General features: G+C 42.0%; 1 protein-coding gene across 1 annotated transcript in view; it reads right to left on the bottom strand.

The window, feature by feature from the left end:
- Positions 1-17974, bottom strand: part of ST6GAL1 (ST6 beta-galactoside alpha-2,6-sialyltransferase 1) — a 122826-nt gene extending 104852 nt beyond the window's left edge. The window contains exon 1 of the mRNA XM_030215759.1: positions 17613-17974. The gene's annotated coding sequence lies outside the window, so the exon portion shown is untranslated. The remainder of the gene's footprint in view (positions 1-17612) is intronic.
- Between the last annotated feature and the right edge of the window lie 870 nt (positions 17975-18844).

Here is an 18844-nt window from a genome sequence, read left to right as displayed (position 1 = left end):
TTAATCCACAATAGAACACTACCTCCTATCCCATGACTCTCCAATTTCCTCTAGAGTCTTTCATGAGGTACTTTCAGGGGAATTTTCGAAAGAGAAGGGCGCCCAAACCACACAGATAAGGTATACAGCATACATAGAAAGTATACAAACAAAAAAAGCAACACTGGGCCTTCAAGACTGAGACAACAGGAGTATTTTATTGACAAATGACCTGACACGGGCTGTGTTTCTGCGTTAGACAACGACTGCCTCAGGGGTCTATCAACAAAACATATAAATGACTATGAATAATCAAGCAATTAAAAATATTAATTTCATAAAAACAATGTAAAAAAATAATAAAAAACATGTATAGAATATATATTGCAATGAAAAATAAAATAAGAAAGCATCACTATGAATTATAGATACACAAAAGATGTTGTTTTGAATTACTTTTAACAACTGGTAATTAAAAGGACACTTTTTTATATAAAGATCCATATATCAAAAAATGATTCCAAAGTAATAAGATATAAACAATTACATGTATGTCAAACATGTTCATAAACAAACATTCATATCTGAATATTAAAAACGAAAATAATGATAATAATAGAAACTTTTAAGTTGTGTATAAATAATTCAATTAGAACTACATAACATTTAAATATAATGTTCATGTTTGTTTATGTAACTTGTTATATAGCTTAAATAAAGAATTAATTATATACACTGCACAAATAGCTGGAAAACAAACACATTAATGAGGCTGTAATGGAGTCATTGTTTAATGTAATTTTGTTGATTTATAGAACTTAACTAAGATTATAAATTGTGTTTGGAATTTTGTTTATTTCTGGTTTAAATAAAGCTGTTTTTGTAATCACATATTTAAAATAATTAACTATAAAGGCTGGTAAGTTAACTATATTTATGATTATTTGTATATTTCTTTTGCTAAATGGATTTTCATTAAGTCTCATATACTTTTATGGAAAAAAACTATGCTTCTTACCTAGGTTTTGTCCTTAAGGTATATGAAGTGTATATGTGTCCAATGCCTCAGGAGATAATGCGATATGAAGATCAAAAAATTGAAAATATAATAAAAAAGGGGGGGGGCATCCTCTCAGGGTCGCCCAAATCGGCATAATCGAAAGCCGATTTTGGGTGCCCTCAACTGCTTTCCGTCGCGGGTACGACCAAAGTTCATGGAGGCATGTTGGCAGCGTACCGAAGGCGAGACTGCAGCGTGATTAAGAGATGGGTGTCCTCGGCCAATAATGGAAAAAAGAAGGATGTCTCTGACGAGCATTTGGCCAACTTTACTTGGTCCATTTTTTTTCACGACCAAGCCTCGAAAAGCTGCCCGTACTGACCAGATGACCACAGGAGGGAATCGAGGATGACCTCCCCTTACTCCCCCAGTGGTCACCAACCCCCCTCCCACCCTAAAAAAAAAAATTAAAAAACATTTTTTGCCAGCCTCTATGCCAGCCTCAAATGTCACACCCAGTTCCATCACTGCAGTATGCAGGTCCCTGGAGCAGTTTTTAGTGGGTTAAGTGCACTTCAGGCAGGCAGATCCAGGCCCACCCCCTCCACCTGTTACACTTGTGGTTTTAAATGTGAGCCCTTCAAAACCCACCCGAAACCCACTGTACCCACATGTAGGTGCCCCCCTTCACCCCTTAGGGCTATGGTAGTGGTGTACAGTTGTGGGGAATGGGTTTTGGGGGGGGGGAGTTAGGGGAATCAGCACCGAAGGTAAGGGAGCTATGCAGCTGGGAACAATTTGTGAAGTCCACTGCAGTGCCCCCTAGGGTGCCTGGTTGGTGTCCTGGCATATCAGGGGGACCATTGCACTACGAATGCTGGCTCCTCCCATGACCAAATGCCTTGGATTTGGTCGTTTATGAGATGGGCATCTTCGGTTTCCATTATGGCTGAAAACCGGGGACGACCATCTCTAAGGTCGACCATCTCTAAGGTCGACCTAAATGTTGAGATTTGGATGTCCCCGTCCATATTATCGAAACGAAAGATGGACGCACATCTTGTTTCGATAATGGAGTTTCCCCGCCTCTTCGCCGGGACGTCCTTAGAGATGGACGCCCTTAGAGATGGTCATCCCTGTTCGAAAATGCCCCTCCACGTCAAACGCCTTCTGAAAATCCAGATACACAATATCAACTGGCTCACCTTTATCCACATGTTTATTCACCCCTTCAAAGAAATGTAGTTGATTGGTGAGGCAAGATTTCCCTTCACTAAATCCATGTTGACTTTGTCCCATTAATCCATGCTTTTGAATATGCTCTGTAATTTTGTTCTTTATAATAGTCTCTACCATTTTGCCCGGCACCGACATCAGACTCACCGGCCTATAATTTCCCGGATCTCCTCTGGAACCTTTTTTAAAAATCGGCATTACATTGGCCACCCTCCAATCTTCCAGTACCACATTCGATTACTAACAATAGCTCTGAAAGTTCATTTTTCAGTTCTATCAGTACTCTCGGATGAATACCATCCAGTCCAGGAGATTTGCTACTCTTCAGATTGTAGAACTGCCCCATTACATCCTCCAGGTTTACAGAGAATTCATTAAGTTTCTCCGACTCGTCAGCTTCGAATATCATTTCTGGCACCAGTATCCCACCCAAATCTTCCTCGGTGAAGACCGAAGCAAAGAATTCATTTAATCTCTCCACTACGGCTTTGTCTTCCCTGATCGCCCCTTTTACTCCTCGGACATCTAGCGGTCCAACCGATTCTTTTGTCGGCTTCCTGCGTTTAATATACCTAATAAAACATTTTACTATATGTTTTTGCCTTCAACACAATCTTTTTTTTGAAGTCCCTCTTAGCCTTCCTTATCAGCGCTTTGCATTTGAGTTGACATTCCTTGTGCTGTTTCTTATTATTTTCAGTTGGTTCCTTCTTCCATTTTCTAGAGGATTTTCTTGTAACTCTATTAGCTTCCTTCACCTCAGTTTTTAACCATGCCTGCTGTCGTTTGGTCTTCCGTCCTCCTTTTTTAATACATAGAATATATTTGGCCTTGGCTTCCAGGATGGTGTTTTTGAACAGAATCCACGCCTGATGTAAATTTTTGACCCTCGCAGTCGCTCCTCTAAGTTTTTTTTTCACCGTTCCTCTCATTTTATTATAATCTCCTTTTTTAAAGTTAAACGCTAACGTATTTGATTTCCTATGTATACTTACTTCAAAGCTAATATCATATCCGATCATATTATGATCACTGTTATCAAGCGGCCCCAGCACCATTACCTCACGCACCAGATCATGTGCTCCACTAAGGACTAGGTCTAGAATTTTTCCTTCTCTCGTCGGCTCCTGTACCAGCTGCTCCATAAAGCAGTCCTTGATAACATCAAGGAATTTTATCTCCCTAGCGTGCCCCGATGTTACATTTACCCAGTCAATATCGGGGTAATTGAAATCACCCATTATTATTGTGTTGCCCAGTTTGTTTGCATCCCTAATTTTCTTTAACATTTCTGCATCCGTCTGTTTATCCTGGCCAGGCAGACGGTAGTACACTCCTATCACTATCCTTTTCCCCTTTACACATGGAATTTCAATCCATAGTGATTCCAAGATGTGTTTTGTTTCCTGCAGAATTTTCAATCTATTTGATTCAAGGCTCTCCTTAATATACAATGCTACCCCTCCACCAATTCGATCCACCCTATCACTACGATATAATTTGTACCCCGGTATGACAGTGTCCCATTGGTTATCCTCCTTCCACCAGGTCTCAGAGATGCCTATTATATCAAATTTTTCATTTCGTGCAATATATTCTAACTCTCCCATCTTATTTCTTAGTCTCCTGGCATTCACATATAGACATTTCAAACTATGTTTGTTGTTCCTATTTACATCATGCTCATTACTTGACAGTATTAATTTGCAATCTTTTGTCTGATTTATTTTTATTTAAGGACAACTGATCTACTACGGTCTCTTTTGCAACCTCACTATCAGGATACCCTATCTTCCCTGTTTTGGTGATATCTTTGAAAGATACCTTATCCCGAACTATTCGCTTTTGAGCGACTGTCAGCCTTCCCCCTGTTTCTAGTTTAAAAGCTGCTCTATCTCCTTTTTAATTGCCGATGCCAGCAGCCTTGTCTCACCCTAGTTAAGGTGGAGCCTATCCTTTTGGAATAGGCTCCCCCTTCCCCAGAATGTTGCCCAATTCCTAACAAATCTAAAACCCTGCTCCCTGTACCATCGTCTCATCCAGCATTGAGACTCTAGAGCTCTGCCTGTCTCTTGGGCCCTGCGCGTGGAACAGGTAGCATTTCAGAAAAAGCTACCCTAGAGGTTCTGGATTTGAGCTTTCTACCTAAGAGCATAAATTTGGCTTCCAGAACCTCTCTCCCACATTTTCCTATGTCATTGGTACCCACATGTACCAAGACAGCCGACTCCTTCCCAGCACTATCTAAAATCCTATCTAGGTGACGCATGAGGTTCACCACCTTCGCACCAGGCAGGCAAGTCACCAGGTGATCCTCACATCCACCAGCCACCCAGCTATCTATATGCCTAATGATTGAATCACCAACTACAACAGGTGTCCTAACCCTTCTCTCCCGGGCAGCACTTGGAGACATATCCTCGGTGCGAGAGGATAGTACATCCCCTGGTGGGCAGGTTCTGGCTACAGGAGTACTTCCTACTTCACCAGGGTGATGCTCTCCTTCTAGGAGACCTCCCTCCTCCAAGGTAGCACAGAGACTACCAGACTGGAGGTGGGACTTCTTAGGTCTCCTCTATGTACCTCTCTGTCTCCCTCAGCTCCACCAAGTCTGCTACTCTAGCCTCAAGAGAACGGACACGTTCTCTGAGAGCTAGGAACTCTTTGCATCAGGCACACACATATGACATCTCACCACTTGGGAGATAATCATAGATGTGACACTCAATGCAAAAGACTGGATAGCACCCCTCTCGCTGCTGGACTGCTGGCTCCATCTTAGTGTTTTTGAGTTTTTCAATAATTTAAAACTTGCTACTGTATTAAGGATATTAGCCTAACATAAAAATGTCTTTTAGTTTATATAGTATATTGTATGATTTATTTAGTGTTTCCTTCTTAGATGTTAATGAAATGTATTTAAAACTCTGTAAGAGCACTCCTTGCTTGTTACCCTAATTACAATAGCTGACTATAAATGAAGAGTTGTCCTAGGGATGGGTGGGAAGACTAAACTAGTTCCTGCAGTGCCTGCTAGTGTCTGTTAATGCTGTGGTACAAAGTTTTTAAAACTAAAGAGAAAAGACTATGGAGATTAGTTGATAAAATTTGCTTTGGTATATATTTATATTTTGCCTATCACTAACCTACAATTCCTCCTTTAAACCCCAATCTTTAAGTTCCCAAAGCACAAAGCAAAATAGAGTTCACTTACCAGAGAAATGTCCTCTTCTCTCAGAACTTCTCAGAAAGAAAGTTCAGTGGGACCTTTCCTCTTTATATACCGTATTTTTCAGACTATAAGACGCACCGGACCATAAGACGCACCTAGGTTTTAGAGGAGGGAAATAGGAAAAAAAAAAAATTTCCTTTTTCCCTCCTCTAAAACCTAGGTGCTCCGGTGCTCCGGTGCGTCTTGTCCGAGTTTTGGACCGCCGTCCCGAGATTCTCGGCGGCCATTTTGAATCTCGCCGAGACCGTCAGAAAAGCAGTGAGGAGCACGGAGAGCAGCGCGATGGGCAGGAAAGAGAGGGCTCTTTCCTGCCCCGACGTCACTAGACCACCAGGGAACATGGAATCGTGTAAGGACGGGACGCCGGTCCAAAAACGCTACCTTCGGACTATAAGACGCACCCCCCATTTTCCTCCCAAATTTTGGGGGAAAAAAGTGCTTCTTATAGTCTGAAAAATACGGTAGTTTTGAATCTAAGAGGCCTTTTTTAAACAGGCTCTTTGAAGCTAACTCAGCAACCTATGCAAATATTCTACTTCCTCACACCTTAGTTTGCACCTAATTGAGGTTGTTGGATGTGCTACCTCTCCAGCAGCCAATGTACAGAAAATAACTGCCTTTTAGAACAAGTTTTTGGCTGTTAAGTTTCTACCTCTAGAAAAGGTTTAAGTTTGAAACTATGGGAAAAATGCCTATCTCTAGAGAAAATTTCAATTTAAAACTATGGGAAAAGGGTTGTACACTATGGCAACTAGTTAATAACGCTTGCTTTTCTCTCTGCCTCGCTCTCTCCCCCCCCCCCCCCCCCCCCCCCCCCCCCTTAATACTAAACTAGATCCTGCAGTGCCTGCTAGAGTCTATCTGTTAATGCTGTGGTACAAAGTTTTTAAAACTAAGGGGAAAGACCAGTGATGTAATGATTGTTTATAGGTATTGTTTCTTTTCAGTTATATAGCTAATCATTGTATATATATAAATCATTGTGTATCTTAGATTTTAGAACCTCTAATAAAGGTCTCATTTACCTAATACGAATCCAAAAGACTCCACAGTAATTGCTGAGTAGTCTGTGTCAGTAAAGCAGGTTGTAAAACCAGGGCAGTACAGCCCCATATCCAGAGACCCATTCTGCTGTGATCAGATCCTGAATATCAGGATGCATCGGAAAGACCATAGAAGGACCACTAAGTCACCTCATGATCAACGAACATGGAACTCCTGACGCTGAAGTAGAAGGCTCCTCAATGGAAAGCACCACCAGTGCATCAGAAATAAGAGTATTGAGCTCCACTTTATGAAACAACCTCATTAATTTTGGGCCATCCCCCTCTTCAGGAGGGAGCTCTCCCTCCTCTAACGGTTCCTTCAATGATGGCTCCTATGAATAGACTGCGGGCACATCAGACAAGGAGGAAGAAACAGAGTGCCTCATCTGCCCACTCCTGAAGGTCTAAACGAGATCTCTTAGGAGCTGGAAGGGCAGCGGAGTGAAAAACTGAAGCACCTTGGCTGCCGAGACCTCCAGCGGCGGCCTCGCGAGACGTCTGCTAGAATCTTGCAAGGCCACCCTTCTAAGTCTTGGCAGCCATTTTAAAGAGTGATGCGGCAGCAGGAGGGTCAGCGCAGGCAGTGGGCAGGAAAGACTGGAGATCTTTCCTGCCCCGAAGAATCCACTAGACCACCAGGATGGCTGCCTTCAGGTATGTGCTGGGACCCTTTGGCTCTGGGGACTGTGGGAGTGGGGAGGAGGTCTGGAATAGGGGGGGGGGGGTGGAGTGGGGAACGTGGGGAGGATACAGTAAAAAAAAAGTTGTATTTTCAAACATGCCAGCTTCTGCATACGGATGTACACAGAGGAAGTATAATAAGGGAATAATTTTTCATGGGTAGAGTAGTAATTTGTTATCAATTGTAATCGGTATGTTATTTGGAGGGGCTGGTTATAGGGACACCCTAACCCTGTTATTTTGGTGCAGAGATTTTTTTTTCTCCTGGTAAAGGGCTTCTAAAACAGACATCATGTTATGAGAATCAGGTGCTCAACAGAGTTTCTATCTGTTTATTTACTTATTTATAGCATTTTATCCCACATTAAACATGAATTAGATTGGAAACTGGGAGCATTTAAAATCTTTTTTTTTCCTGGAGAGAGTAATGAATTGCCCCCCCCCCCCCCCAGGCTCTCTCCCCGGGTATAGCCAGCTCTGCAATTTGGGGGGGGGGGCACAGAGGTGGACTGGAACCACCAGTCCACCTCTGCGCCTCCCCCTAAATATTGCAGGGCTGGCTATACCCGGGGAGAGAGCCTGTTGTTAAAAATTTACCAGTACACCACTGATAGCAATACACCCTGCTACCGTGAATATGGGGGCAGAACATAAACATAAACATGCATATGTTTATTCAGCATTTGTTATACCACCTTTCAAATGGAGATAATCAAAATAGTTCATATAACTAAAATAGAAAAAAATGAAAGGAACTACAAATCTCAGGAAAGAGAAAATGTAATCAGGACTTTTCTGCTGCCAGAGCCAGTCCCCGTTCGTCTTCCTAACCCAGAAAGGCCTGACAAAAAAGATGAGTTTTTAGCCCCACTTTAAATTTTGAGCACTAGAGTTCAGCCCAGAGAAGAAGTAGGAGGTAATTCCACAGGAGAGGAGTCAAGTAGAAAAATGCAGTATGATGAGTCAATGCAAACTGAGCATGGTAGATAGAAGAAATGGTTAATCAATGTTCCGAACTAGATCTGAGAGTCCGAGCAGGGACGTAGGGGGAAATCAAAGAGGAGGGCTGACTAATGTGGAGTACCTTCTGTGTTAGGTTTAGAACCTTATATTGAATCTTGTGGGTAATGTAGAACCAGTGATGGTGATGAAAACGAAGTGTAAGTCTGTCAAAGCAGCCAGCAGATGAAAGAAGATGGATAGAGGTATTTTGGACCCACTGGAGTTGCTTTAGAAGAGGATGCACAAGGAAATGCCAGCATAGAAAATATTACATTAGTCTAATCTGGATGCAATCAGGGCATACAAGAGTGGCACACATGGATTCATCACAGTAGCTCCACAGTGAACGTACAAGACAAAGCGCGTGAAAACTGGATTTGCCAACATGAATAATTTGGCTTTCTAAAGAAAGATGATAGTCTTTGTACACTCCGAGATATCAGTAAGAAACAACAAAGGTAATTGGACTACCTGAGATGGTGAGTGAAATTGAAGAATGAAGGGGACCACCAGTCAGCCAGGAGCAATAGTTTTTTGTGGATTAGAATGGAGCCAGGAACCAGTTGCATCCACATAGAGAGGACTACTACTACTACTTATCATTTCTAAAGCGCTACTAGACTTACGTAGTGCTGTACACTTGAACATGAAGAGACAGTCCCTGCTCGACGGAGCTGACAATCTAATTAGGACAGACAAACAGGACAAATAAGAGTTAAGAGAATTACTAACGTGGGAATGAAAAAACACGGGTACTGAACAAGTAAGGGTTAGGAGTTAAAAACAGCATCAAAAAGGTGGGCTTTTAGCCTAGATTTGAAGACAGTCAGGTAGGAAAGTGAAGTAGGTCACAAAAAATTTTTGATAGTCCACCCCATCCATTTGAAAAAGTTTTAATCTCCATGGTTCGTTTTTATTTTATTGGAAAAAAGTCACAGGTTAAGAAACCAAAGAGGAGAGGTCAGGAATTTCAGGGTATATGCCCAGATATTCAGTGCTAGGCCATGTCTGGGCACTGGCACTGACTATCCAGGTATGTGCAGATGGCTGGCACTTAACCGGTTAAATGCCAATATTCAGCCTTAACAGGTTAAGTTAAACCGACCAAAGATAGGACTGCTATTTAGTTGGTTAAGTGCCAACTCTGACCACAGATCGACCACCTACTGAATAGCCGCTCTCATCTTAGGCGGCTAATGCTATATTCAGTAGCACTATCTGGTTAAGTGCCGCTGAATAGCAGGAGATAACCCTGCAAAAGCAATTTAACTTAACAGGAGCCTTTCCTGCCTAGTTAAATTGCTTTGAATATTGAACCCATGTAAGTATGCTAAAGCAAATCCAATTATACTCATAAGACTCAAGGTTCTCTTAATTCTTTAAAATATCAGTTGAAAAGTGAAAATAAATCATTTATCATATCCGTAGCCTAACTCTTTTCCATACTGCTAACTCCAGGCTTCGCTCCTTTTCTCTCGTGGCACCTTATGCCTGGAATAAACTTCCTGAATCTATACGTCTAGCTCCATCTCTACCTGTTTTCAAATCTATGCTGAAAACCCACCTTTTCAATGCTGCCTTTAGCTCCTAGCCAATACTCAATTGCCCTCCCCTTGTCCCTTCCTTCCTTCTCACCCATTACTTCCCTCACCCATAACTGTCTTGTCTGTCTGTATTATTTAGATTGTAAGCTCTTTCGAGCAGGGACTGTCTCTTTATGTCAGGTGTTCAGCGCTGCATGCGTCTGGTAGCGCTATACAACTGCTAATAATAATAATAATAATCTATGAGCTGAAATCCTATATTACTGAACATTTTGTTAACCTGAGAAAATGTTAATGTTTGTTTAATCTAAGAAAATGTTTCTACAAGGTGTCAACAAGAAATAAGGCTGTGACTCAGGATACTGAAAAGCAAACACACACACAAAAAAATAGTTTTTGTTTTGATATAAGCAGTGTTTCCGTTGTGTGTGTTATAAAGGTAGCTACTGACCTTGCATCTGGAGTTCTGTATAACACTGGTGCTCTTCCAGAGCTGGTAGATGGAGGAGAAGACCAGAGACCTCTTGGCTGATGCTAACTTGTGTAGCTGAAGAGCCCCCAGCATAGAAAAAGTACAAAGAAACAGCCAGGGGTCTAAGGTGTACAAGGGAAGGCAGATTGGGCAGTGTTTTAATTTCCTTCACTAAGGGTATTTTATTGGTTAAAATCCGTAAAACATATATCCTAAATAACCATCAGGAAGGTTTACAATGTCTACAACACCACAGAATAAGCCCTCACAAAGAACAACCATATCTCAAACAATTAATTATTACCTGAATTGATTATTACTCTGTTTACCATTAACTTTCTCTTTGTTTCATCTCTTTCATAATAGATTTTCTAAATGTTAAACATCCATAGCTATCCCAGTATGTTTATGATACTGTATTGTAAAATTGGATTCTTGCAACAAATTATTTTCTTATGCATTATTCTTTGTTATGTATCCAGTACTGCTTATTGTAAGCCACATTGAACTCAAACTTGTTTTGGGATGTGGGCTATAACTGTCATAAATAAATAAATAAATAAATAAATAATAAATTAATAAATGAACAGCTTTTCCCAGATAATCAGATCTCCTCTCCTCCTTCCTGTACACATTAATTGATTTGATTTGCTTACTTTATTTTTTGTCTATTAGATTGTAAGCTCTTTGAGCAGGGACTGTGTTTCTTCTATGTTTGTGCAGCGCTGCGTACGCCTTGTAGCGCTATAGAAATGCTAAATAGTAGTAGTAGTAGTATGTTTTGCTATTTAGAAATACTAGTTTTATAAAGCTGACAGTATCAAGCTTTCTTGACATTATATAGCCAATTTTGCTTTTCAAATCTTTACTTTTCTCATGTTTTCCTTATTACACGACATCAGAAACTATCAAAATGTTCAGGACTGAAATACAGAATCCAATAGGAGGACAAAGGTTAATATGCATGGACCAGGAGAGGGACTTTTGGGTGATAGTGTCTCAAGGTGGCAAAACAATGTGACAAGACAGTTGCCAATGCCAAAAGATACCGGTCTGTACAGAAAAGAGCCTATCCAGCAGAAGGGAGACGGTGATAATGTCCCTGTACAAGTCATTGGTTAGTCCTCACTTGGAGTACCGTGTTCAGTTTTGGAGGCCATCCTGCTTATTTTCGAAGGAGAAGGGCGCTCATCTTCGGACACAAATCGGAAGATTTATTTATTTATTTATTGTATCCCACATTTTCTCCTAAGTTCGCCCAAATTGTCATAAACGAAAGCCAATTTTGGGCGTCCTCAACTGCTTTCCGTCGTGGGGATGACCAAAGTTCAAGGGGGCGTGTCAGCAGTGTACCGAAGGCGAGATGGGGGTGTGGTTAACAGATGGGTGTCCTCGGCCGATAATGGAAAAAAGAAGGGCATCCCTGACGAGCATTTAGCCGACTTTACTTGGTCCATTTTTTTTTCACGACCAAGCATCAAAAAGGTGCCCAAACTGACCAGATGACCACCGGAGGGATTTGGGGATGACCTCCCCTGATTTTCCCCAGTGGTCACTAACCACCTCCCACCCTGAAAAAAACAACTTCAAAAATTTTGTCTTTTTTTTTTTTTAGAGTATGTCCTTTACTATGCCTCTGTCCCTGCGACAGCAGTTGAGGATGTCCAAAATGTGGATGTTTCTGTGAGAAGGACATCCATGCCTTTGCTATGACTCTAACATCCTCTTTATTTAGATTGTGGATCACAAGTGGAAGTAGTGGGATTTGAACCAGCCATCTCTGGAGTGCAAGACCAGTGCTCTAACCACTAGGCCACTCTGACACTCCTTCACTCCCTTGAAATTTGGGCACCCCTGTGGGGGGGGGGGGGCAGTATGCAGGTCCCTGGGGGGGAGGTATGTGTATGTCAGCGGAGGCATAACGAAGGCATGGACGTCCTTCTTTCAAACATTTTGGACGTCCTCAACTGCCCTCCACAGGGATGGCCAAATTTCAAGGGAGTGGAATAGAGTGGAGCAGCAGCCTAGTGGTTACAGCACTCATCTTGCAATCTAGAGGTGGCCAGTTCAAACCCCACTGCTACTACTTGTGATCCAAAATCCAAATAAATAAAGAGGGTATCGGAGGCATAACAAAGGCATGGATGCTCTCACAGAAACATCCACATTTTAGACATTCTCAACTGTTGTCACTTCCCCTCCTTAGGAAGGAAATCATGTGCAAATGAGTAACAGCGAGCAGCTCATTTGCATGCAATTTCCTTCATGCATGCCAGTTCCTTTCTGGATTGGTAAGGGAAGGCCTTTTACATTCAGTTAGTGGGACCAGTGCACTATGAATGCTGGCTCATCCCACGACCAAATGGCTTGGATTTGGTCGTTTCTGAGATGGGCGTCCTCGTTTTCCATTATCGCCGAAAACCGGGGACGACCATCTCTAAGGTCAACCTAAATTTCATGATTTGGGCATCTCCGACCATATTATCGAAACAAAAGATGGACATCCATCTTGTTTTGATAATACGGGTTGCCCTGCCCCTTTACGGGGCCATCCTTAGAGATGGACGCCCTTAGAGATGGGTGCCCCTGTTCGATTATCCCCCTCCATATCTCACTAAGGATATAGAAAGGCTTGGAATGGTTCAGAGAAAAGCAATAAAAATGGTTTGGGGTCTGCACCAGAAGATGCATGAGATGAAATGAAGACCTAAATATATATACCCATAGAGCAGGGGTTCTTAACTCAGTCCTTGGGATACACCCAGCCAGTCAGGTTTTCAGGATATCCACACTAAATTATGCATGAGATAGATTTGCAAATAATGGAGGTAGTGTATGTAAATTTATTTCCAGCATATTCATCATAGGTATCCTGAAAACCTGAGTGGTCGGGTGTGTCTCGAGGACTGGGTTGAGAACACCTGCCTCAGAGGAAAGGAGGGACAGAGGAAATAAAGTACAGCTGTTTAAATACTTGAAAGGTATTAATGAGCAAACAAATCTTTTTGAAAGACAGGAATGCTGTGCAATTAGAGAACATGAAATGAAGCTGCAAGGAAATAAACTTAAAAGCAACATCAGGAAGTACTTTTTCATGGAAAGAGTGGTGGATGTCTGGAATGCCATCCTGATAGATGTGTTGGGGACAAAAGCAGTGAAAGTATTTCAAAGGCATGGACAAACATAGAGGATCCGTATATAGCAGGAGGATGGAATCAAAGCATGAAATCAATTCTGGTCACCACATCTCAAAAAAGATATAGTGGAATTAGAAAAGGTACAGAGAAGGGTGACAAAAATGATAAAGGGGATGGGACGACTTCCCTATGAGCAAAGGCTGAAGCGGCTAGGGCTCATCAGCTTGCAGAAGAGAAGGCTGAGGGGAGATATGATAGAGGTAGATAAAATAATGAGTGGAGTGGAATGGGTAGACATGAATCGTTTGTTTACTCTTTCCAAAAATACTAGGACTAGGGGGCATGTGATGAAGCTACAAAGTAGTAAATTTAAAACAAATCAGAGAAAACTTTTCTTCATTCAATGTGTAATTAAACTCTGGAATTCGTTGCCAGAGAATGTGGTAAAGGTGGTTAGCTTAGCAGGGTTTAAAAAAGGTTTGGATGGCTTCCTAAAGGAAAAGTCCATAGACCATTATTAAAGTGACTTGGGGAAAATCCACTGCTTATTTCTGGGATAAGCAGCATAAAATGTATTGAACTTTTTTGGGATCCTGCCAGGTATTTGTGACCTGGATTGGCCACTGTTGGAAACAGGATGCTGGGCTTGATGGACCTTTGGTCAGTTCCATTGTGTCAATTCCTAGGTACTTATATCCTTATCCAAGCTTGGCCTCAACCCATTCATCTATGCTGATGATGTCACAATCTACATTCCCTTTAGAAAGAGCCTGCCTGAAATCTCCAAAGAAATCAATATTGGCTTGCACACCATGAACAAATGGGCTAATACCTTTCAGTTCAAACTGAATACTGAGAAAACACACTGCCTTATCCTTTCATCTTTACATAATAGGTTCGAACCTTCATCACTAATCACGCCAGACCTTACCCTTCCTATCTCTGAAAGCCTAAAAATACTTGGAGTAATCATCGATCGCAACCTATCACTTGTTAGCCAAATTAATTCCGTAACAAAGAAAATGTTCTTCTCTTTGTGGAAACTCAAGCGGATAAAACCTTTCTTTTCTAGAGAAGTTTTTCGACACCTAGTTAAATCAATGGTATTAAGTCACCTAGACTACTGTAATGGAATATATGCTAGATGCAAAGAACAACTTAAGAGATTCCAGACTGCCCAAAATACAGCAGCCAGATTAATCTTTGGTAAATCCAAATTTGAAAATTCTAAGCCCCTTCGAGAAAAATTACACTGGTTCCCAATAAAGGAAAGAATTAACTTCAAAATTTGTGCCCTAGTCCACAAAATTCTCTATGGAGAAGTCCCAGGATACATGAGTAACCTAATCAACTTTCCTTCTAGGAATACATGAAGAACATCCCGTTCATTCCTAAACCTCCATATCCTACCTGCAACAGCCTCAAGTATAAATCTACTTACGCTACCTCCTTTTCCTTTATCAGCACCCAATTATGGAATGCTTTACCAAAAGCTGTCAAAACTACCCAAAATCATCTTAACTTTAGGAAATTACTGAAGACCAGCTTATTCAAGAAAGCCTACTCCCAGGATCCAACATAAATCCTAAAGTCCTCCAAAGCAATACATTAATGGACTATTTTGGACTCTTTTTCCTTTCCCTTTTCCCTCCTTTCAACTTATTCTTCTACACTCTCTGTTTACAACAATATATTGTAATTGATTAATAACCGGGTTGGCGATTGCCTTCTCGGTTTAATGTGAGCCACATTGAGCCTGCAAACATACTACTACTACTACTTAACATTTGTAAAGCGCTACTAGGGTTATGCAGCGCTGTACAATTTAACATGGAAGGACAGTCCCTGCTCAAGGAGCTTACAATCTAAAAGACAGGTGTACAATCTAAAGACAATCTAAACAATCTAAAGACAAGTGTAGAGTCCGTCTGATAGGGCATACTATATTTCACGAAAGGTTAGGTGCCGAAAGCAGCATTGAAGAGGTGAGTTTTAAGCAGAGATTTGAAGATGGGTAGGGAGGGGGCTTGGCGTAGGGGTTGAGGAAGATTGTTCCAAGGATAGGGTGAGGCAAGGCAGAATGAACGGAGCCTGGAGTTGGCAGTGGTGGAGAAGGGAACTGAAAGGAGGGATTTGTCCTGTGAGCGGAGGTTACGAGCGGGAACATAGGGGGAGATGAGGGTAGAGAGATAGTGAGGAGCCACAGACCGGGTGCATTTGTAGGTAAGGAGGAGGATCTTGAATTGTATGCGGTATCTGATCGGAAGCCAGTGAAGTGACTTGAGGAGAGGGGTGATATGAGTATATCGGTTCTGGCGGAATATAAGACGTGCGGCAGCGTTCTGAATGGATTGAAGGGGGGATAGATGGCTAAGTGGGAGGCCGGTGAGGAGTAAGTTGCAGTAGTCAAGGCGAGAGGTAATGAGAGCAGGACAAGAGTTCGTTTGTGGTGTGCTCAGATAGGAAAGGGCAAATTTTGCTGATGTTGAAGAGGAAGAAGCGACAGGTCTTGGCAGTCTGTTGGATCTGCGCAGAGAAGGAGGAGAGGAGGAATCGAAGATGACTCTGAGGTTGCGGGCAGATGGGACGGGGTGGATGAGGGTGTTATTAACTGAGATAGAGAGTGGAGGAAACATGTGGCAAAATGTGGGGTATAAATGTGATAATAAATAAATAAATATCAATGTCTTTCACATTTCAAAAAAAGTCATAGAGGAGTGTAACCTGCACCAAGCAGCAAGTACAACTCTACACACCTTACTCGGCAGACTACATGGATCATACTGGTCTTTATCCGTATTGTTTACTGTGCTACTATGAAATGTGACTGCCTTGTACATCTACTATTCATATTCCTCTGCCTGAGTTAAAAAGTTGTTTGATGCATACTGGTAATTGAACAAGCATTTATAAATTTGCATTTCCTCAGGTTTAATAGACTAACCCCAAGTTTTTTTCTTTCTAATGTGCAAGACTGATGTGATTGTAAGCTCTGTGGAGCAGGGACTGTCTCTTCACGTTCAAGTGTACAGCGCTGCGTACGTCTAATAGCGCTATAGAAATGATAAGTAGTAGTAGTAGTTTCCAGAGAGCTGAAAGGTTCAGGTTACAGTATACACAGTGACTCTCATCCACCTGATTTTATGCACATTGAGGACAATCAATGTTTTCTGCACTTCAAAGATATTATGGTCACAGCTAACAGGGATGGGCCTGGATATTTTATTTTTGTTACATTTGTACCCCGCGCTTTCCCACTCATGGCAGGCTCAATGCAGCGGGCAATGGAGGGTTAAGTGACTTGCCCAGAGTCTTTTCTCAATTATAGAAATTATGGAAATACAGCACCTAATAGCAGACACACAAAATATTTTTTTCTTTAGCAAATCATCCTCAGCACTAGTAAGCTTAAATCCCAGTTAGGTCATATCCTTTTAAGAATGAATGTGCATTGCAAGTTCAGGCAACTCATAGATCACATATTTGGAACAAAGAGAATCATTTTAAAGCTTTTAGTACCTTAACCACCTGTGTCTGTATACGAATTTTTATAATAACCCCCCCCCCCCCAAAAAAAAAAAAACCCAGAATGTCTTGTGACAAAACAAAGACACAGACATGCACATCTATACAAGGATGCATTTCTAATATATTTTACATTACATTAGATTTCACATTTATACCCTGCTTTACTCCACGGAGTTTCAAAAGGGGGTTGTTTACACCTTAATAATAGCACAAAGTTAAGCACAACAATGCAATAAAAAATTTATATACAATATAAAAATGATGGTTCCCGAAACAAACTGTTTCCCGAATTTTTAGTAGACTAAAATATTCCTACTGTAGCCTTTTATTGAGCCAAACATATAAATCATAAATGAGCTTTCCTTTCCTGTACCACATCCCTCATTCATAAGCACTCTACGGGAATCAGCGTGGTCCTGGCCGGGAGCTTATGTGCATTATCCTTAAACTGCCCTACGCAAAAGAGGTCACACAGCCTGCATGGAATCCAGTTTTCTCCAGTACTGATTATAGCTTACTCTGATTTCGCCCTGGTAAAGATTACCCTTAACGTTCTACTAGAAGTAAAAATATAAAGTGATACAAAGAAATGTCTGGCTTCTATCTGCAAATGGTCAGCCTTGCTTAGGCAGCTACATCTTTCTTTGTTGACTAGACATGGGGGAAGACATGAAATGTTTAGCTGTGGGAAGGGGGTCCGCCTCCAGAATGTTTCTCCTGGACGGAGATCCCTTGCTGTTCAGCAGGTTACTCACGGGCTTCTCCGGCCATTTCTCAGCACATCCACGATCACCGTAGTCGCCCGGCTCTGTGCCTCCCCAGCGCTTCTTTATTGTCTCACGGAGACCCGCATGATCCCAGCAGCAGGCAGAGAGACTGAGTGAGTTAAAGAGCACAGAGTGAGGAGAGGGGAGGGGGACAGGAACAAGCAGTGTAGGAAGCACGTTTAATACTACCATCGACCACAGATCGCTTGCAAAGTGCACAGAGGAAGCTGCCGGGGGCTGGGGGACCGGCTAATTGTGAAGCATGCCATTCCCCCTCCCATAGAGACAAAGCAGAACTGAGCGCAGCAGCTGTAAATTCCGTTCTCGCTGCCTGTTGTTTCCCTCTGAGAGCAGATCAGACAACAGCCCTTTATAAAACTTCAATCAGCAAAAGATGAGGGGAAAAAAAATAAAACCTAAATGCAAAACACTAGTGTAAACGGCCCTGGACCACAAAGCAAGATTAGTCACATTTCAGGACCACTCCCCCCTCACTCATCAATTCCTGTACAATACAAATTTTGGTTGGGAGTGGGTCAATGGTCCTGAATAAAGATCTGGGGGGTGGGAGTAGAGAATGACATGGAACAGGGACAGAGACTGTGGGGACAGGGTGGGGCCAGGGACAGATCCACAGGGACGGGGCGCGGATGGGATGGAACCTGTGGGGACGGGGACCAAACTTGTCCCCTTTTCTACTATTGGATCTTTTCTTTAAGAATGATGTCACCCAATGGGACCTTAATGTAGAAATCGATTGGGCTTCATTATTGTAATGTAGATTGTTGAGTGGGAGGAGTTCCATAGGGTGGGATTATTCAGAAAACAGGATTTAAAGAGCGTGCGTTATTGATGTTTATGCATAGTTACTGAAGGAGACGCCAAAGTTGTATGGCATCTTAGTTGTGGAATCTTAGCGGAGATTGGGTGGCGACGCGGTAATGGAAACAAAACGGGAGCTGGGCAGCCTTCTATGGTCTGCGCCCTGATTGTGACTGAATAGATAGGATGGGATGGGCTGGAGTGTAAATTTTAAGGGGCTTCGATGTTAGCTTCAGAACTTAGTACAAGAACCGTACTGGGCAGATTTCTACGGTCTGTGCCCTGAGAAAGGCAAGGACAAATCAAACTCGGGTTATACATATAAAGTATCACATTACCATGTAAAATGAGTATCTTGTTGGGCAGACTGGATGGACCCGTACAGGTCTTTATCTGCC

Source organism: Microcaecilia unicolor, chromosome 10 (assembly GCF_901765095.1).
Source record: "Microcaecilia unicolor chromosome 10, aMicUni1.1, whole genome shotgun sequence".
Taxonomy (NCBI): Eukaryota; Metazoa; Chordata; class Amphibia; order Gymnophiona; family Siphonopidae; genus Microcaecilia; species Microcaecilia unicolor.
This window is presented reverse-complemented; position numbering and strand designations above follow the sequence as displayed.